Below are 22,856 nucleotides of genomic sequence, written 5' to 3' on the forward strand. Positions count from 1 at the left end.
TCATGTACAGAAAAGGAAATGTTTATTTGCAAAATTGTAATATATTCCATTTGCTCTTTTGAAAAGAAAAGCCCCTTCAAAACCCCCCTTCAAAAAGTGTTCATTGGCTAGCTTTTTTATGTGATGATATAAAATGAATTGTTTGATAAAAATATGGAATGATTAGTAATAATACTCAAAAATTTTAATTTGAAAATTAAAACATTGTAATGTCAGTCATGGATAGTTCATGTTGAAAGGATGTGAAATGATTGAAAATGGGCAGATACGGGAGCATTTCATGACAAGTTAGTAATTATCACTTATTTGCTCTGAGCCAATCAGATGCAAGGATTTGTTGGTGATGGGTAGTACAGGGAGGTATGGGAAGGGAGCACTATCAGTGGAGGGGAAGGGGGGGGGTTGGAAGAAAGGGAGCAGATTAAAGTGATGGTTAAAATACTACAAAAGAGATTAATAGATAGATTCTTATGGCTAGGAAGAGGAAAGGGGAGTAGTTGGGAAAGAGAATGGGGGTGGGGGTAAAAGGAAATTCCTTTTTATAAGTCCCCCCCCCCCCAAAAAAAGTAACTGTTGCCCCGTGTTCCCCCTAAAGAAGTAACTGTTGCCCCCAGGAACATAATCACTTGAAAAGTTGAGGCATTGTCTTGCATACTATGGGCTACACAAAAGATCATTAATAAAGCACGCTCATTGTGGCAAGTTGTATATCATGCATGACAGTGACCAGTGCCCCACCCTGCACACTTGAAAATGAGACTTTTGGTAGTGATGTCACATTGTGTGATTGTGGCAGGAAGACCCTGACTTGGATCAGGCTGGTGGTCATTTTGTGAGGGTTAGGGTTTGCCCCATTGAATCAAAAGGTCAGCTGCTGTGGTATCCTATATACTTGAATGAATCTTCTGGGCTGCTGGTCATTTTTTTTAATCATGTATTTTTTTAAACAAAAAAAAGTTATGAAATAAATCCCTTTGAAAATGATAAATTGATTTTCAGTTGTGCTTATTTGTGTATACTGTGAAATGGGGACTTGCCTGCCCCCTTTTTATTCCTAATCCCCTAGGGCCCCATTGCATAAAATTTACTATAGATTACCAAAGTGATGTCACAAAAAATTCTTTTTGCATTTCAGCATTTTGATACCATATTTTGGTAGCACATGATGAACACTACTAAAATCTGGTGAGAATCGGTCCATGGGGGGCCTGAGAAATAACCTCATGAATACATAATTAGCCCCATTGAAGTTAATGCATTATTGGCCTGGTTCCTAATATTTAGAGCCAATAATGCATCGACTTCAATTGGGCTAATTATGTATTCATGAGGTCATATCTTGGAGGCCCCATGGACCGATTCTCACCAAATTTTGGTAATAGGGGTATTTCATCATGCGTTATACCAAAATATGGTATAAAAAGCGCTGAAATGCAAAAAGTGAAAATTTATGTCACACTTCGGTACCCTATTACAGTAACTTTGCCATCCATTCAGTGGCATAATGAGCCAAACATTTTAAGGGGTCAGACATGGATAAAAAAAATTCTTTCTCTTAGTCGTGCCCCGCCCCACCCACATTTGTACGCCAGTGTTACCATTGGATAGCAAAGTTACAAATAATAGTACACAATACACATCTTGGGCATTATTAGGAATTACACGCACAAGACACCCTTGGGACAGTTCTAACATGTCCGAGGCAGAGCGCCCGTGTGTGTGTAATTTTTCTAATGCCCAAGCATGTGTATTAAGTTTTATATAAAATAATGATGTGGATCCCAGTCATTTGATAAGCCATCCTCATCTCAATAAAGGCAAAACAAATTATTGTATTTCGGGGGCTACTTCTGACAACCTAATGCATAAATCTGCAATATTGGATATGTTGCAGTGAATGGGCTCTTTTGAGTATTTTGGGGTGATTTTTTGTTTGTTTATTTGCTTACTGGTCATGTGATAAGATATCAGCCAATCATTACGAGTAGGATCCATATCACTACTTTATAATAGTTTTTATGCAACGGCCCATAGCTGGTATTCTGAAAATTGTGTTATCTTTGCTACCACGCATGTCATTGGCTCACATTGAGAGGTTTTTACTTGTGAATGGCTTATTTGCACAGTAAATATAAATACCATTAAAAAAAATTTTTTTTGATGGTTAACACAGAAAAGATACACGATTTTCAGAATACCGGCCAGCTTTTAGGTTGTCATGGCTACTGTACAACGTGTAAAAGGTAAACCAAATTTAGGAGGCTAATGTATATTTAAATTGTTTATTGTAGAAATCCTTTTTTTTTTGCAAAGAAAATTTCTAAGAAGGCCTATATTTTCCTGATACAATTTCCATCTTTAAGTTTTGAGAATAAAGGCCGTGATTAAATTTTAATTCTTGCCTTGGTGACTACTATTAATCTCAATCAATATACACCAAGGGATTTCTTTTTTATTTTATAGACCCTCATGATTTGGATCACCCTTTTCTGAACTGTACAAGCCAAGCTTCAGTTAGCACCCCCCCCCCTCACATACACACTCCTCCCATCCAGATTCTAGACTTGGTAAAATGTTGCAAAATGGATTGAAATTCTTTTCAAAGAATGATACTTTATAATTACAGTAAATACTCTGTTATTCTGTTCTTGTTATTTTGAGATTACATATTTCATTACCAACAAAGATGAAAGTAAGCTTGGTCCGATTAGTCGACCCCATTTTTACATGAATCCAAAAGAAAAATCATGAATCGTTAAATGTTTAATCATGAATACCCGGCTCAACAATCCACTTTTGCAACATTCCAGGTATAATTAAACTTTTATTTTACAAGAGTGAACTTCAAAAAATGAACTTAATATTGTTGAAAATCTTTTGAATTTGAGAGCAGTTTAGAATTTATTTGAATAGTATTTTCTGACAATGAGTTATCTCTTCACACAATTACTTTTCTGTAATAATCAACGAATTGAGAGACAATACCATAGATATGTATTACTAGTTATATATGTTTATGGACAATACCTATAACAGAGCAAGAATAAATATTTCAAATTGGCAATGCTAAAAGTTATCTTGTGTATTGGATAAAGATAGGTTTTCAGGTGTAAGTTTTTAGATCGGAGGATAATCGGAAGTTTATTCAATTCCGTTGCTAAAGTGATTATTAGATCAGGTTTATCAATGAAAACATTCATTATTCATGAAGTTCACTCTCATCTTCTTTCTTTGGTCATGTGCGAAGAAGAAGTGCTGGAGGGGGGGGGCTAAAGATAGAGGGAAGGAGAGAGACATGAGAAGAAAGAAAGAGGAGTGAAGGAGAGAGGGGGAAGGAGAAATAGGAGTGACGAAGAGAAATAAAGAAAAGTTTTCATGGAGGAAGGTAAATGGGATGAGGAGATTATTTGATAAGGGAGGATGACAAAGCCAATAGTCCAGGTGGATGTGATTGGCCTTGAGTTATAGGGTGAGAATATGAGAATAGGTAAATGATTACTGACAAAGATGAGAGAATGAGGATTAAATGTGCATTAGGGCGTTCAAGTTACACCTGAATATGAAGAGGGATAGAGAGTAAAAACTGATAAGAGGGGGGGGGGATTAATGATAGATAGAAAATTAATGACTGGTAATTATATAAGGGGGTGAGAGGAAAGATCATGTTACACAAAGTAGTTTGAGGGGAGGGGGTTGTAGAATGTTGTAATGGCTCGAGAAAGAAAGTTTAGATTTACAGAGAAGGAAAGTGTTAAAAATTTTCGGATGCGAATTAAGGCTTCAGTCACAACTCAGAGCGGCGACCGACCGGATGGTAGCCTGCTCGGGCTCCGCTGGAATTTAGGGATCGCCCAACGATTTTTGTAGAAGTCGAGTGGGCTGTAAAAAAGAGGAGGAGGAAGTAAAGAGACCGAGTGTTTGGAATATGATTCCAGACAAACCTTCAGCAGTTTAAGTAAATGAGAAATTAAGTTGTTTAGTGATGAAAATAAAACAAATATGAAGGGAGGGGAGGGTTCAAGGTAGAGAGAGAGAGAGAGACAGGGGAGGTGTAGGAATGAGAGAGGGACAACTTTAATATGAAACCGGTACGAGAATAAATACAAGTAGCCAAAAGAAGGTATAACAAGATCATTTACTAATCAATCGCCCTGACCTGTTTTATAAAGCTGTTTGTAAGTGACACATGCACGACTTTAAGAACGACTTGAACATGTTTTTAGTTGCTAATTCATCTACGGCATATCATTAAGCAAAATAAAAGGTCACTTGTCGTGTTTAAAGTCATTTGTAACTTACGAACAGCTTCATAAAACACCCCAGGCAAAAAATAACGAATTAGAGGAACTTATACTAGTTCGAATTAACCAAGTGCATTCTAAAAATAGGGCTACCATATTTTATTTACAAATTTAAGGTTGTGGGATGTATGCCGAGATACTAGCAATTTAACGCATGCATACAAGAAACTATTTTACTTATCGAATTATTCGCACAATTTCTTTGTAAGCTTTCTATTTGACGACCTACACCTTATCAGGTGAGGATTCAAATTTGAAAACGCGATTTCTTGCGCTTTGTGCACATGGAGCCCCGGCCCCCCCCCCCCCCCCCCCCCACTTAGTGTTATTTAGAGAACGCCTATGCTCGTTTCCTCCCTTTGAAAGCACCCCCATCGAAGGTCTGTCAATATTTCTGAACCCCCCTTTCGAGGGCTTTTCGCAGGCTTTTTCTGCCTTGGAGACCCCCCTAAATCCGGAACACTGCTCAATGTACCCCCTATATCTCAGGTGAGCTCTCATTCGAACAAAAGGAAATAATCCTGAATGAGGTTTCAAAACTAGCAGGAATTTCAGGTATTTGATCTCGGGATTTGATCATTTTTTCTATATTATTCAAGATATTTTATAACCTCCTTTTAAAATTGCTCAGGAGTCCAAAGAGAGAGATAAAAAAACACGCCCCCTTTTTAAAGAAATATCTGGGTGAAAATACAAATACACCCCCATTTTTTACAATTCGCGGGCCGGACTTATCCCGCGAAAAGGTATCCCTTTACCGGACATTTTGGGAACACGCATGCGGTCCTTCCGTCCCCGGAGTGGGGGGCCGGGCATGGAGCAAAACAAAACACAAAAAATGAATAAGTTAGAAACTTATTAAATTAACATTTTTTTGTATTTCACTATTAATGTCACAGACAGGGAGTAGAAGCAATGAAACTGGCAATAAATATAAAGGTCTACTTTTTGGCAACGGTACGTAGCAGATGTTTAATCCTCACCCTCAAGTGCTGTAAAATCTTATGAATTCCTGAAAGGAAGAAAATATTGTGAGAGAGCTAAGAAATGTGAAATTTTGAACATTCAAAGTTTCATTTCTGATGCATCTACCTTTGGTATTATAAGGACTATGTTTGGGTTTTTTTTCCTCCCCCTTTTTTCGCATTTCTTTTGAAATAGTGTTCAACTTTTAGGAATGCTGCAAACCTTGATGAAAAAGCAATTTTAAAACCAACAGCGACGTGAAATCATGCGAGAAAGCGCAGCGCCCAAGCTGTTTACAAAACATTGCCCTGAACACTGATCAGTGATGCAAAAACAGAATTCAGTGAAGCATGCGCTTTCATATATAATGTATGAAAATTATGCCAATTTTCCGCACGCAAGGTTGTGTAATCTCGTTTCTTATGTTACTTTGTCTGATTAACGCCATAAAAAATGAGGAGAAAGGTTATACAGCAACTTGCGAGCAACTTGCGTGCAAAAGTGATACAAATTTTTTGAAGTTTTGTTCTAACGAATCATATTGTATAAATTCATTCTATCAAACAGTGGATTTGAATAAAAGAGGAAAATCAAACATTTTAATCGAAATCGGATGTAAAATAAGACATATCATTTTACAGTTTCGCTTAAGAGAGTCGGAGTATGTCCCTTAATTATTATTTATTTTGTATTTTATGAAATGAAATTAGAATACTTCAAACTTGTATATATTTGACAAGTATATCAACGAATCACAGTGATTGCAACAATGATAATCCCTCTTTTCAAAGAGGATCATGCCTTTTTCATAGCATAATGAGGAGAAATTAAGATGTTTCATATTTCATAGAATAAAATACAAGAGAAATGTGGATAATGGCACTGGTTCCATTACTCGCAACTGACAATGGTAATTGTTTCGTGAAGTCAAGTGAAACTTTAAAACGTCTATAACTTTCTTATTTTACATTCGATTTTGAGGAAGTTTTCATCCCTATGCTAGCTTGATTTTCCTCTTTTCATTTGATAATTTTGTGTTGGGGTAGACTTGACCTTCAACATCCTTGAGAACATTTCCGACCTGCATGTAACGTAAAGGTCGTCCGTCTCGGACCGGCTGAAGACCAACTGGATCCTTGATCACCGTGATGAGACTGCATCGGGTGGATTTCCCAACCATAGTATGGACATGGTGTATTCATCGATCGAAGGATACCATCCACATCTACTCCTTATTATAAAACCGATTTGTCCTCTCAAGTGGGAAATGAGATTGGGCTGGTCAAAAATATCGTCAGACCTCAGTTGTTAATCACAGGCGGATGCCTTCCAAGCAACATTCTCTGATCCACCTGACCCGCCATCACCTCCTGTTGAAAACTTGCTCCATTCCTTGCTAACCCGGCTTCATGAATGGTGATTCCTTCATTGTGGCCCAGGATGTACTACGCACCATCAGGCGATCTTTTTCAATAAGGGTAGAAGTCTTGCACTAATGGGAAAAAAACAGAACAGAAAACAAGTGAAACATCTCTTCTGTATCAATAACAGACCATAATATTATAGGGGTTGTTTCATGAAAGGTTATAGTAACAGCTATAGGCTTAGTAGCTAATCACGCCCTATCATAAGGCTTCAATAATAGTTATAATAATGGCAAAGCAAACATTGGTAACTATCAATGTTAAGACTCTGGCCCCAATCAATGTTGATTCATATTGATGCACACTGCTAAACACAACTCATACTAGTACATTTATGGGGATATTCATATTTTAGTGAAAAATATCTATGTTTTTTTTTTAATAATTCAAGAACAGAATATTTTTCAACTTGCTAAACCCCTTTCCCTGAAAAAAATGTTCCAGCTCTCAAACCAGCAGTGACGTCACGTCAGTCGTCATCAGAGTCAACCGAGGCTGGAGCCATCGTCACTGCTCACTAACCTACAAATTGCAATAGACAATGAAATACATTAAGCAAAGAAACCCTAAAGGGGTGTTGCAAGACAATATTTGAAATCAATCGCAAATATTCTGTTGCAATTTTTACAATTGATTGATCACTTTTAACTGTAGAAAATCAGATTACACTCCTTGTTTCAAGAAGCAGATTAGCAATCAATCGCAAATTTGCAATTAATTACACGGCATATGCTTGATTTCGGGAACGAATATAGACTTGATCGCAAGTTTCTTGCAACGCCCCATAAGAATCCTATGCTTTCATACAATATATTTATACACTACTTTTTCTCTTGCTGGTGATGCTTTTAGTTTAGCATGCCTGACATTGCACCTTTGATGTTACTGCAAACAGGTCGTTAGCTCTGGCAAATCTACATGCCATTGTCACTTTATAAGCTCAACGGCTGATGTCATCGTAGGAATGAGATTTGGAGCTCTTGTTAAAAGGAAGTCCACCCCAACAAAAGTTGATCTGAATAAAAAGAGAAAATCAAACAAGCACAACGCTGAAAATTTCATCAAAATTAGACATAAAAATAATTACGTTAAAATTTCGCTCATTTTTTTTTAATACATGCATAACATGCGCAACATGGTGATATATAATTGAGAGGGTTGATGACACATATGCACTCACTATTTCTTTTACATTTTACTGCATGAATTATGAAACATTTCAATTTGTGAAGATTTTTATATTAAGCTATTCATGGCATGGTATTACCGAATTCCTCAATTACCCATGTTCAGGGAGGAATAAAACTTTATTTCACAATATACAGAGGGTAGATTGTAAATATTTCATAATAATGTCAGGTATTGTCGGTACAATCTTGACAATCAAAACAATCTATACTGAATACCTTATCAGACGAGAACTATATTATATTTTTCTCTATAAATAGAATATTCTTGTGAAAGTGAATAGATAGACCTACTGTTTGTTTAAATGGCAAGATACTTGACGCGTTTGAAAAAACCTTTCAGTTTTAATATAAATTATTTTATGAATTTCCCCTTTTATTACAATATATAGGACTTATAAGCCCCATTATGATACAAGTAAATGAAATGAATCATATAAATTAAAAAAAATGTACACCCGTCCGACACCCCTGGATTTAACTTAATTTCAGCCCCTCATTAAAATTAAATGTTAAGTCCACCCAATAGCAATTTGGATTCATCAAATCGAGAAAACCAGGCAAGCATATTTACCACTGAAATTTCATCAAATTGGATGTAAATGATCATGAAGATCATGTCACATGTCACGTAAAAAATATTTTCAGTCTTCCCCTCATCTTATTTTATTCACTCGTCTTCCTCTTCTTATGTTTCCCCTTCTTTTTTCTCCTCTCTTTTCCCTTTTTTTTCCTTTCCTTTTCTTTTTGCTCCGCCAATAGGGGGGGGCGGACCCCTCGGCCCCCCTCCCCTGGATCCACCTATGCTATTGTGCCCCCTTTTTTATTATTCTGAACCTAAAACTCTACAATTCTTACACCAGCCCTATGTCATCTTAGATATTAAGACCAGAGCAAATGTCGCAGGAGCAAATGTTGTGTCACCCAGAATTGATGTTCGAACTGGGTGGCACCGAATGAGAGAAGGAAAATAAATGTAAGGGAAGGGGAGAGGAAAGGGAAAAGAGGAGAAAAGAAAGAAAAAGGAGAAAAGAAAGAAAAAGGAGAAAAGAAAGAAAAAGGGGAAAAGGGAGAACGGGAAGAAGGAGAGAGGAAGAGAGAGAGAGAGAGGGGGATATTTAACAAATGGGCGGAGGCACCCTTTTGATGTTGGCCGAGACGCTAATTTGATGTTCGATTTAGGAGGCGCCAAATTAATGATAGAACTAGGGGGCACCAAATTAATGTTCGAACTAGGGTGGCGCCGAATTGATATTCGAATAAGGGGAGCGCCGAATTTAATGTTCAACGTAGGGAAGCGCCAAATTAATGATCGAACTAGGGAGGGAGGGGGCTCCAAATTGAAGTTCGAACTCGGGGAGGCGCCAAATTGATGTTCGAACTAGGGGGCGCCGAATTTATGATCGAACTAGGGGGCACCGAATTGATGTTCGAATCAGGGTGGCGCCGAAGGAGAGAAAGAAAGAAAAGTAAGGGAAAGGGGGAGGAAGGGGAAATAAAAAGAGAGAAAGGAGAAAGGGAAAAAGAGAGGGGAAGAGAGAGAGAGAGGGAAATAATTAAGAATCAAGCAGGAGCACCCGTTGATGTGGACCGTGGAGTTGATTTGATGTTCGAATTAGGGGAGCCAAATTGATGATCGAACTTTGGGGGGGGGCGCCAAATTGATGTTCAAACCAGGGTGGCACCGAATTGAGAAAAGGTAAAAAAAAAAAGTAAGGGAAAGGGGAGGAAGGGGGGAAAAGAAGGGAAAAGAAAAAGAGAGAAAGGGGGAAAAGGAGAGAGGGAAAAGGAGAGGGGAAGAGAGAGAGAGAGGGGAAATAATTAAGAAATAAGCAGGAGCATCCGTTTGATGTCAACCGGGGAGCTGATTTGATGTTCGAATTAGGAGGCGCCAAATTAATGATAGAACCAGGGGGCACCAAATTAATGTTCGAACTAGGGTGGCGCCGAATTGATATTCGAATAAGGGGAGCGCCGAATTTAATGTTCAACGTAGGGAAGCGCCAAATTAATGATCGAACTAGGGAGGGAGGGGGCTCCAAATTGAAGTTCGAACTCGGGGAGGCGCCAAATTGATGTTCGAACTAGGGGGCGCCGAATTTATGATTGAACTAGGGGGCACCGAATTGATGTTCGAATCAGGGTGGCGCCGAAGGAGAGAAAGAAAGAAAAGTAAGGGAAAGGGGGAGGAAGGGGAAATAAAAAGAGAGAAAGGGGAAAGGGAAAAAGAGAGGGGAAGAGAGAGAGAGGGAAATAATTAAGAATCAAGCAGGAGCACCCGTTGATGTGGACCGTGGAGTTGATTTGATGTTCGAATTAGGGGAGCCAAATTGATGATCGAACTTTGGGGGGGGCGCCAAATTGATGTTCAAACCAGGGTGGCACCGAATTGAGAAGTAATTGAAGAATTGAAAAGTAAGGGAAAGGGGGAGGAAGGGGAAATAAAAAGAGAGAAAGGGGAAAAGGAGAAAAGGAAAAAGAGAGGGGAAGAGAGAGAGAGGGGGAAATAATTAAGAAATAAGCAGGAGCATCCGTTTGATGTCAACCGGGGAGCTGATTTGATGTTCGAATTAGGGGATCGCCGAAATTAGTGTTCAATCTAGGGGTAGCCGAATTAATGATCGAACTAGGGGGAGGCGCCAAAGTGATGTTCGAACTAGGTAGCGCCGAATTCATGATCGAACTAGGGGGTGCCGAATTGATGTCCGAACCAGGGTGGCGCCGAATTGAGAAAAGGAAAAAGTAAGGGAAAGCGGGAGGAAGGGGAAAAAAAGAATGGGAAAGAGGAAAAGAGAAAGGGGAGGATAAAGGGAAAAGAAGAGGGGAAGAGAGAGAGGGAAATAACTAATAAATATGTGGGAGCACCCGTTTGATGTTGGCCGGGGCGCTGATTTGATGTTCGACTTAGGGGGCGCCAAATTAATGATCGAACTAGGGGGGGGGGCGCCAAATTGAAGATCAAACTCGGGGGAGGCGCCAAATTGATGTTCGAATTAGGGGGCGCCGACTTTGTGATCGAACTAGGGGGCGCCGAATTGATGTTCGAACCAGGGTGGCGCCGAATGGAGAGAAAGAAAAAAAGTAAGGGCAAGGGGGAGGAAGGGGAAAGAAGAAAAGAGAAAGGGAGAAAGGAAGAAAAAGGATAAAGGAAAAACGAGAGGGGAAGAGAAAGAGGGAAATAATCAACAAATAAGCGGGAGCACCCGTTTGATGTTGACCAGGGCGTGTTCAAATTAGGGGGAGCCGAATTGATGATCGAATTTGGGGGCACCAAATTGATGTAGGCATACGAACTAGGACCTTGATGTTTGCCTGGTGGTGACAAATTTACGTTTTATGGGGGGGGGGGGTAAATTCATATTTCACACGAAGGTCATATTCATCCGCGGGCAAATTGACCTTAAACTTAGGCGGCGCCATGCGAATTCATGTTCGACCGGGAAATGCTCGTATTGCAAGGCAATGGTGAGATACATGTCCTGCCAAAAAATTAAATGCGAGAAGAAAAAAAAATAAGAGAAGGGGGAAGGAAAGGGCAAAAAGGAGGGGAAAGAGGAAAAGAGAAAGAGAAAGGGAAAGGGGAGAAAGGGGAAAAGGAGAGGGGAAGAGAAAGGGGGAGGGAAATAACTAACAAATAAGCAGAAACACCCGTTTGATGTTGATCGGGCGCTGATTTGATGTTTTTATTAAGGGGCGCAAAATTGATGTTCGAATTTGGTGGCGCCAAATTGATGATAGAACTAGGGGGGCACCAAATTGATGTTCAAACTAGGGGGCGCCAAATTTATGTTCGAACTAGGGGGGTGCCGAATTTATGATCGAACTATGGGTACCGAATTGTTGTGCGAACAAGGGTAGCGCCGAATTGATGTTCCAATCAGGGGAGCGCCAAAATTTATGTTTAACCTAAGGGGGGGGGGCGCCAAATTGGTAATCAAACTTAGGGGGGGGGGCGCCAAATTGGTAATCAAACTTAGGGGGGGGCGCCAAATTGAAGATCGAACTCGGGGGGGGGAGGCGCAAAATTGATGTTGGAACTAGGGGGCGCCAAATTTATGTTCGAATTTGGGGGCGCCCAATTGATGATCGAAGTAGGGGGGCACCAAATTGATGTTAGAAATAGGGGGCGCCGAATTTATGATCGAACTAGGGGGCACCGAATTGATGTTCGAATCAGGGTGGCGCCGAAGGAGAGAAAGAAAGAAAAGTAAGGGAAAGGGGGAGGAAGGGGAAATAAAAAGAGAGAAAGGGGAAAAGGAGAAAGGGAAAAAGAGAGGGGGGGGAGAGAGAGGGAAATAATTAAGAATCAAGCAGGAGCACCCGTTGATGTGGACCGTGGAGTTGATTTGATGTTCGAATTAGGGGAGCCAAATTGATGATCGAACTTTGGGGGGGGGGCCAAATTGATGTTCAAACCAGGGTGGCACCGAATTGAGAAAAGGTAAAAAAAGTAAGGGAAAGGGGAGGAAGGGGGGAAAAGGAAGGGAAAAGAAAAAGAGAGAAAGGGGGAAAAGGAGAGAGGGAAAAGGAGAGGGGAAGAGAGAGAGAGAGGGGGAAATAATTAAGAAATAAGCAGGAGCATCCGTTTGATGTCAACCGGGGAGCTGATTTGATGTTCGAATTAGGGGATCGCCGAAATTAGTGTTCAATCTAGGGGTAGCCGAATTAATGATCGAACTAGGGGGAGGCGCCAAAGTGATGTTCGAACTAGGTAGCGCCGAATTCATGATCGAACTAGGGGGTGCCGAATTGATGTCCGAACCAGGGTGGCGCCGAATTGAGAAAAGGAAAAAGTAAGGGAAAGCGGGAGGAAGGGGAAAAAAGAATGGGAAAGAGGAAAAGAGAAAGGGGAGGATAAAGGGAAAAGAAGAGGGGAAGAGAGAGAGGGAAATAACTAATAAATGTGTGGGAGCACCCGTTTGATGTTGGCCGGGGCGCTGATTTGATGTTCGACTTAGGGGGCGCCAAATTAATGATCGAACTAGGGGGGGGCGCCAAATTGAAGATCAAACTCGGGGGAGGCGCCAAATTGATGTTCGAATTAGGGGGCGCCGGCTTTGTGATCGAACTAGGGGGCGCCGAATTGATGTTCGAACCAGGGTGGCGCCGAATGGAGAGAAAGAAAAAAAGTAAGGGCAAGGGGGAGGAAGGGGAAAGAAGAAAAGAGAAAGGGAGAAAGGAAGAAAAAGGATAAAGGAAAAACGAGAGGGGAAGAGAAAGAGGGAAATAATCAACAAATAAGCGGGAGCACCCGTTTGATGTTGACCAGGGCGTGTTCAAATTAGGGGGAGCCGAATTGATGTAGGCATACGAACTAGGACCTTGATGTTTGCCTGGTGGTGACAAATTTACGTTTTATGGGGGGGGGGGGCAAATTCATATTTCACACGAAGGTCATATTCATCCGCGGGCAAATTGACCTTAAACTTAGGCGGCGCCATGCGAATTCATGTTCGACCGGGAAATGCTCGTATTGCAAGGCAATGGTGAGATACATGTCCTGCCAAAAAATTAAATGCGAGAAGAAAAAAAAAATAAGGGAAGGGGGAAGGAAAGGGCGAAAAGGAGGGGAAAGAGGAAAAGAGAAAGAGAAAGGGAAAGTGGAGAAAGGGAAGGAGGAGAGGGGAAGAGAAAGGGGGAGGGAAATAACTAACAAATAAGCAGAAACACCCGTTTGATGTTGATCGGGCGCTGATTTGATGTTTTTATTAAGGGGCGCAAAATTGATGTTCGAATTTGGTGGCGCCAAATTGATGATAGAACTAGGGGGGCACCAAATTGATGTTCAAACTAGGGGGCGCCAAATTTATGTTCGAACTAGGGGGGTGCCGAATTTATGATCGAACTATGGGTACCGAATTGTTGTGCAAACAAGGGTAGCGCCGAATTGATGTTCCAATCAGGGGAGCGCCAAAATTTATGTTCAACCTAGGGGGGGGGGGCGCCAAATTGGTAATCACACTTAGGGGGGGGGGCGCCAAATTGAAGATCGAACTCGGGGGGGGGGAGGCGCAAAATTGATGTTGGAACTAGGGGGCGCCAAATTTATGTTCGAATTTGGGGGCGCCCAATTGATGATCGAAGTAGGGGGGCACCAAATTGATGTTAGAAATAGGGGGCGCCAAATTGATGTTTGAACAAGGGGGGAGGGTGCGCCGAATTGATGTTCAAACTAGGGAGCGCCAAATTGATGTTCGAACTAGGGGGCGCCGAATTAATGTTCGAACTAGGGGAGCGCCCAAATTTATGTTAGAACCAGGGCGCGTCGAATCGATGTACGAACTTGGAGGGGGGGGGGGCGAATCGATGTTCGATCTACAGGGGGGGGGGTGTGCAAAATTAATGTTCAACCTAGGGGGCGCCGAATTGATTTTCAACGTAGGGGGCTGGGCGCCAAATCGACCTTGAATGAGGGGGCACCAAATTGACCTTAAATTCGGGGGAGGGAGGTGGGTGCCAAAATAATATACCTTTTGAACGCTAATTTGATATTTGACTGGGAGCGACAAAAATTCCTATTTCGGGGGGGGGCAAACTTATATTTCACTTGGGGGCCCCAAGTTCATGTCATCCGAGGGCGCCAAATTGACCCTAAACTTACGGGGCGCCATGCAAATTCATGTTCAATCCTGGGGGAGGGGGTCGCTCGTATTGCCTGGTTATAGTGACATACATGTCCTGCCAAAAAATAAAACTCGGCTGAATTCAAATATCCCGTTGTTCCCCCAGACCCCCCCCCCTTTTTTTAAATAATTCTTCTTTCTCCCCCACCCTCTACCTACCTTTCTTCATAGAAATAAGGTCGTCCATACCCCCCCCCCCCCACCTGTAGAGTGGCTTCTGTATGTAGGCATTACTATTGTATTTTTTTTTCAGATAAGGCCTATACACTTAAGGGATTTAGATAATGACAAAGACTTAACAAAGTGAACATTAGAGAGCTTTTGCAACTACTACGCAGACGCTTTCTACAACGCACCAAATTACTTTGAAAATGCAATCAACACAATCGACAGCTGAGAGGTTTTTGTCGAAAGTTGGTGGACCACCGGGACAACAGATCGCCCGAAGATTCGGACGAAAAATTTAAAAATAAGTAATTTGTGCAGAGTCCAGTTCGACACTGCTGTTTTGATTTACCGATTTTCGACAAAGGTTGTTTTGTTAATGAAGGGCTTTCGACAAAAATTATCTGCGTTATTGGAGGCGTCTGCATAGTGGTTGCGAAAACTCCCCATCGGCCTATACTACAATCATAGACATAAAACAAGTGATGCATATAGTGCATCAATACGTGATTATTAATTAGGAAAGCCTAGGGGAGATGGGCCATAAATTTACAATTTTGAAATTTCATTTGATATTGATTTGATTAACGATGAAAAAATATCCCTAAGTTATTCGAAGGTCCAAAATAGTTTTAAGATGTATTTAACACACAAAATGGGGAAATAATGCCAACAACAGTTTTTAATTTTCGCGCTCTGCTTGCCCCTTCACCCTCCTTATTTTTCTTGCCACTCTTCCTATCTCCTCATCCTATTCATCCTCTTCGTCAGTGGCGTAATGAGCCAAAAAATTTGAGGGGGCCAGACATGGCGTATCCGGCCAAATCTATGAAAAAGCGAGCAAATGTCGTGACACTTTTTATTACAAAAATCAAATTTTGTGATAGATTTTGACATATTCAGTAAAATGATATTATATCTAAACATTCTCTATTTTTTTTTTCTTCTTTTTCTTGGTCGTAAAAAATTTGGGGTAGCAAGCGCCCCCCATCTGTACGCCACTTCGTCTCCTCTTCCTTTAATCATTCTCCTCCCTTGTTTTCTTTTTCTTTGAAATTTTGGGTGGGGGGGGGGGGCTGTCACCTGGTCCTCGGGGGCGCCTCCGTTAAAACACTGTTTAAAATGTTAAGCACATTGTTTCAGTCGTCACTCCAACAACTATTGCGTCGAGTTATAAACAAATTGTCTTTAAATTTTTTTTAAAAATTCAAAAAGTTTAAATTTCAATTTCAATTCAACATCTTTATCCAAAGATACAAGGATTAATACATTTTCAAAAATTGAGGTAGCAACCCACTAAGCAGGGCTTGTGCACCGTGACATGATAATAAAGACATAATACAAACAATAATTGATTAAAAGTTTGAACAACTTGTTGGAGTGGTGGGGTAAGACAGCATACATGTACACGTACTTTAAATTTTAAAACCGCGTTTTTACAGTGCAGACAAAAAGTAGAAACGTACCATGCAAAAATCGTTCCCAGAAATTACATTTGGTTCATGTACATTTAAACCAGTATAATCTTCCCCATTCTGAGACACAGCTTGGCCTCGCAGACGAGCGCAAAATAATATCGGGGGTGAAATTCTACCTAAGGTTGTATTCAAAGGTTATGCATTATTAATTATAACACAATTCCCTGCTTTTCTTCGTAGACCAATTAACTAATAAAGTCAAAGTTAAATCAGCGTATCGTTATAATTCAGCAATCAAAAGTTAATAATGTCTGATGTTTGATCAACTTACCCGGTTTTCCTAATATGGCGACCTTCTTCATCCACCTATTGGCTTACTACATAGTTGAGTCGGCTTCCAAGTTGAAATCGTTGAAATTATTGTCGATTTTCTTAGGAGACATTGTCCATCAGAAAACTGAAAATCCATCGAATATTAAGCAGTTCATATTTCGAACATAGACACCTTATTCCTCAGGATATACTCTGTAAAAAACAAAATAACTCCTCCGTGGCATTTGCCTCAATCGCACGACTCCTGTTAAAAAGAGAAACGGGATTTCAAACAGTCCCACCATTGCGCAGGATTGTCTTGTCTTGCCTCGGTGCGTGTAGTATTACGTAATCATTCAATTGGTAATCACTCGCTCCAAAGATGCCAACAAGAGGGAGTTTTCGCAACGGGGACGCATTCTAGAACACATCAAGTGTGTTGAAAATGCGAGTCAAATGATAATGAACAGCTAGGAGGGTCTTTGTCGAAAAACGGTAAGGACGAAACTGCTGTTTCGATTTACTAATTTTTGACAAAGACTGCATGTCCATGACAAAGCCTGCTTTGTCATGGACATGCATGCATGAAGGGCATTTGACAATATATTTATATGTTCTTAAAGACGTCGTGCGTCGTGCATGGTGGCAAAAACTCCCGAATAATTATATGTGTGTCTGAAAAAAAGTGGCAAGGAATTAGTGCCCCTTTGGCTTTTTCCAAGCAGTGGAACCAACAACAAATTTTTTTTTTAAAGAAAGAAAAGATTAAAAATTTCTAATTCCGCTTTCACTAACTCGCTGATCCGGACCAGTCTCGGGCTAAGTCGTAAAATTTTGAGGTAATGAATGGCGCGGGTTATTTCAGGTCCGGGCTATATTGACGCTGCTTTTATCAACACCAGACCAGCGCCAGGCCCGCGTGCCCGAGTTTTTTTTATGGGTGACCGTAAAAAAGCGCCGGATCTGCTATAGTTACTGAACGCAATGGTGCGGACTATTTTTAAGCGCGGGTCTGGTGCGTGGCAAAAAAAATCGTAAGTTACTGAAAACAATATTATTTAAAACTTGAGAAAGGAGAAAGAAAATAAATTATTAAAAGAGAGACCTTGGTCGTATATCTCTTTAATAACCCCTATTATCTGATATAGGTAAAAGAAAAATGATGCATCACTCTCATGTCCTCTTGACCCCTCCCTCCACCTCCCATCAAAATATTTTGGAGAGAAGTGGTACTCATGAAAAAAATTTCTTCAAGGAACATCATAAATACATTCTACCAGGAATATGAATTCTACTGACTATAACCAATAGAAAAAAATAAATTGAGGAGAAAGATTGAGAGGGTCAGACAGCGAGAGGGAAAGACGGAGACTAAGAATGGGGAGGGGGCACTCAACTATATATATTTGTTCTCATGTGTGACCCCACCCCTCAGCCCCCCCCCCCCCCAAGAGTATTTTTGATGGTTAGGTGCATTAAGCCTACCAATTAAATTGTAAAACGCTAAATGCAAAACACAGAGCCTAGAGGTGTATATTTCTAATCTGTGTTTCTCGAGTAAGAAGATAAATAAATTTTAAAGATAAAAATCAAAGTTTGTTATTCTATTCTAGTTATTATCAGATCTCAGATATGATAGCCCTCCCATACATATTTAAGGAATTTCTTGCGACCTAAACATGCTTTGATTATACAGTGCGTATCAATAAGAAGTTTAAACTTTGAAATAGTAATCGGAATTGAAAAATATGCAACATGGGGATATTTTTTTCACATAATATAGTTAGGTTTGGGTCTCATCTATCAAATATAAGTAAACAATTTGACAGAATGTTACACTTAAGTGAACACTGTCCATTTTCGTAAAGCTCGCAGAAATTGGTTTTCGCAGTCATTTTGACGCTTGACGTCGAGTTAAGAAAAAAGGCGAAAACAAACTGACCGTGCAGTACATTTCTCTATGCACTTCTTTTGTATTTTTAGCAATTGAAATAAAACACATACATTAAAACAATTTGCAACAACTTTGCCAGCCAAATTAATATTTTAACCCGAGGTAAGCACAACTTTTACATTTTTTATGCGAGCTGGATCTGAGGACATAACTAAATGGAAGCAAAGGTTTATTTCAGACATCTCCAGAAGTTTTATCATTTAAAGTGAGACAACATTTCATATTTCATTTAATACTTGTTTCTCCACACTTTTCCCAAGCTCGACAATGATTAACAAAACGAAAATCAAGCCATTTCATGTGCCGAATCACAAATCCGTGTAAAGCAGATATCATCACGATGGCTTCGGTGTGTGGGGAGGGGCGCAATATAAATGGCGCTCTATAAGTGTTATTGGGCAAGGAAACATGTTAAAAAGTTAAAAGATATCTTCAAATCAATCTACTTAACAAAAGTCCATGTACTCTTCATGATTAACATCTACTTTTAACTATTTTCAAGTTCTGCGCAAATCATTTTTTGCGAACTTTTCGAAAGTAAGTGGTGCTCACTCAGGCGGAAATATTTTTCGACAGTTATATCATCATTTTGCTTAAAGAGATCTGTACAAAATGTTTAAATATGGGAAAAGCTTGAGGATTTTTCAAATATATAATTTTACATGATTATTTCTGAGTGTAAACTTTTTTTTGGATACGCACTGTATAGGTTATCAGTTTGTTAAGGGGGCCGCGGATCCCATTTGAAAGTGTGTTTGTGTGTGTGTGGGGGGGGGGGGGCTCAACATGCACACAACCATAATTTGATGGCCATTTTCACATGTATTGTACAGAAGGGGGAGGGGCTCCACCCAGCTCCCCCCACCCGCGCGGCTCATGTTGCATTTTGTCAATCATTTTCACAAATGCCCCGCATCAGAATGGCTTAAGAGCACTTCGTGCATTTTTCACTGTTCACCTTATTAAAATTGATAAGTGTCGGCAAACAAACCAACCCGCCAGCAATACACGGCTAATGGAAGATTTGCCAATCTGTCATGAAATCATAAATCTTAATTGGCAAAACTAATCACGACGTGGTCACACGTACTTTATTATACAGTGCGTATCAAAAAAAAGTTTACACTTAGAAAAAACCCTGTAAAATTATACATTTGTAATAACCTTAAGATTTTTCCACATTCCACAGAGCCTCGTCGATCTGGCGCTGCACAGTGGCTGCCGGGCCCACGATCAATTGGGCAAAGCAAATTTTAGGAGTATTTCATTTAATGTCTATTTCGAACAATAAATTATGGATTTTCATTTTTTTTCATTTTTTCATTTCAACATTGGTTCAGATCCATTAAAGCAAATGAGGATGTAACTGTCGAAAAATGTTTCCGCTTGAGTGAGCACCACTTACTTTTGAAAAGTTAGTAAAAAATGATTTGCGCAGAACTTTGAAATAGTTATGCGAATAAAAGTAGACCTTAATCTCTTAATAGCTCCATGCCTTAATCATGAAGAACACGTTAAATTTAGCTAGTAAACTTGATTTGAAGATATCTTTTACCTTTTTAACTTGTTTCCTTGCCCAAAACACTTCGAAGAGTGCATTGCGCCCCACCCCACTCCCCCACACACCGAGGCCATCGTGACGATATTTGCTTTACACTGAGCTGTGATTTATATTTAATGGCTTAGACTTGATTTTCATTTTGTTAATCATTGTCAACCTTGGAAAAGGTGTGGAGAAACAAGTATTAAATGAAAAATGACATGTAAACCCACTTTAAATGATAAAAACTTAGTGAAAAATGCTGGAGATGTCTGATATAAACTTTTGTTCAGATTTAGTTATGTCCTCAGATCCAGCTGGCACAAAAAGGGTAAAGGTTGTGCTTACTAACAGTTGAAATTTCAATTTGGGTGGCAAAATTGTTACAAAATGCTTGAATGTATCTGTTTTATTTCAATTGACTAAAAGTGCAAGAGAAATGTATAAGAAATGTTTCGCAGGGTAAATATGATTTCGCCCTTTCCCCTTGACACATCGTAAAAACAAGCATTTCTGCGCAAACAGATTTCTGCGAGCTTTACAGAAATGGACAGTGCTCACTCAAGTGTAACATTCTGTCAAAACTTTTACTTTCATTATATAGATGAGACCCAAACCTAAGATTATATGTGAAAAAATTACCCACATGTTGTATATTTTTTAATTCCCATGGCTTTTTCAAAGTGTAAACTTTTTTTTGATACGCAATGTATATATATCTCTCTCTTCCCCTCTCTCGTTCTCTCTGTATATTTGTCCATCTATTCCCCTCTCCCTCTGTATGTTTGTCTATCTCTTCCCCCTCTCCCCCTCTCTTTGTTTAATCTATCACATTCTTTCTCATTCTCCCCTCTCTCTCTTCCCCCATCCCATCTCTCTTCTTTCTATTCCCCTCTCTGCCATAGTCCTTTACCTCTTGCATATTTCAAAGTTGCCCTATATAGGAATTTGTCAAATTTTAAGTTTGAATCCCCTTTACAATTTCTAGACCTTGAGCTCTATGTTTTTTCACAACGTGGGGAGGTTCCACAACAATGCCGATATTTTTTCATGTCATTTTTTTTTAAAAGATGTAATTAATTCATTGAAGAATTGAGGCTTAGTCTATTCTTCAATGCAAACTGAACTGAACAATATATACTATATTAATTCACTAACATGTGGTTCAAAGCAATAATGGGAAGGGGTGAGAAAAATTGGCCTCGTCAGATCATCAAATAGCATATTCTCTCACTCTATTCCTCTGTTATTCGAATCCTCAGTGGGTCATTCGTGAACTTGATAAATAACAAAGATGTAGAATAAAGTAAAAATAGATTGGAATTAAATCAAAACCGCGACCCAAATTGTGCCTATATTATTTAACTCTATATTAATATCTTTGTAAACGACATCTACTTAAGATCTGTGCAGGAAGCAAAATCAAATAGATATTGTTCAATGATTTAAAATGATACAAATTCTACGTCAAGGATCAGATTACAAAGGAGGGCTGTCGGGAACGGGATGAAATAAGAAACAACTAATGGATGCTGCAAATAGCATGCTAATTTGCTGAATAGATCTTCAATTTAAAAGACAATGAGGCTTAATGGATTCTTTGTAATTACGTAACGCGACAACACACAATCTCCGTCGAAACTCACTCCAGTTCTTAATTGAAAAAAAAAATTATGCTGGCGTCTTTTGGAAGCAATTTTCTTAATTGGAGCGACTATAGACCCATCTCGTTTGGGACAGAGATTGAAAAGATCTAGAAAAGCAGGAAAGACTCAACCTACAACGGTTGAAAGTCTGTATAGTACCAACCAGGGAACCAATTAGCATGATTAGTGCGTTTTCAACTGAAATGTCACCCGCTCAAAGCTCAAGCAGGAAAGGATTTTCGGTTGCAGTTTCAAGGAGAAGTGAATATTCAATTCGACATCACCCCTTCGAACTTTGTTAAGCCTTTTGTCGCATGCATTTTACAGGAATCAGGAGAAAATGGTCTTAACCTGCAAGAAGAAACAACCATATCCTACCAATATTACCCGGTAGTGGCTCTTGTAAACGCAGTGGTGCCTCAACACTTGTGATGGTCGACACACTGCCATCAATACTACAATATACATCTGAGTGTATTCCGGTTGATCAAATTCTTCGGATTAAGCAACCACAAAAACGCATAAATAATGAGACATTACATTCAATATTTCATAAATAACCAACTGGCACGTTACTGACGGAATTAAAAAAAAAATTGATATTTTCTATATCCTTTGGATTGAATTTGTGCCAGTGACCGAAGAAGATACCATGAACCCTAAGATATCGCCGATTGGTGCAGGTCTATAATGAACACAAGAATGTAAAACTCTGAAATCTTGCAACAACACTTGTCCAGTTTAAGAATGCCATTATAACTTCCCCAAGGATAGCTGGCAATGTCAAATTCAAAATAAAGATGTGAATGGATTGACATATAGGCTCAAATATAAATCTGTATCTCATTATAGCCAACAGCATGGGATCAGCTGAGAAAGCCAAGATCGGCGCGTCAGGTCCAGGAGACACTGTGGACCTAGCGGACTGGTATGGTGGAAGCATCTTCACCAACTCGTCAGCGAATTGGACAGAAATGTACGATGGTTTTCAAAAGAAACATGGTAGACCAGTCTTCACATTTCAAATAGTTGCTGGCACATTTTATGCCATCATGGTTCCTGTAGGTCTGCTGAGCAACCTACTGATCATCATTCCTTACTTCAAAAGCTCATCCTTAAGACGGGTCACATCTAATTTCTTCATAGTCCACATGGCAGCAGTGAACATGATCAATATCTGTGTCTTCTATCCGCTTTTATTAAAGATAGTGTTCGCGAAGACAAGTGAGAATCCAAGAGAGTGCTTGGTCACCTCCGTGGCCTTTGACATGATCTTTATAATTCCTAGTTTGTTTTCAGTGCTCTGTGTTTCGGTCAACC

General features: G+C 39.8%; 1 long non-coding RNA gene across 1 annotated transcript; it reads right to left on the reverse strand.

The window, feature by feature from the left end:
- Positions 1 to 1,359: 1,359 nt before the first annotated feature.
- Positions 1,360 to 16,673, reverse strand: LOC135155654 (uncharacterized). The gene is made up of 3 exons (XR_010294816.1): positions 16,416 to 16,673; positions 7,517 to 7,706; positions 1,360 to 6,759 (listed from the first exon to the last, which is right to left on the reverse strand). It is a non-coding gene; the product is annotated as an uncharacterized LOC135155654 (long non-coding RNA).
- Positions 16,674 to 22,856: the final 6,183 nt, after the last annotated feature.

Source organism: Lytechinus pictus, chromosome 10 (genome assembly GCF_037042905.1).
Source record: "Lytechinus pictus isolate F3 Inbred chromosome 10, Lp3.0, whole genome shotgun sequence".
NCBI classification, from domain to species: domain Eukaryota; kingdom Metazoa; phylum Echinodermata; class Echinoidea; order Temnopleuroida; family Toxopneustidae; genus Lytechinus; species Lytechinus pictus.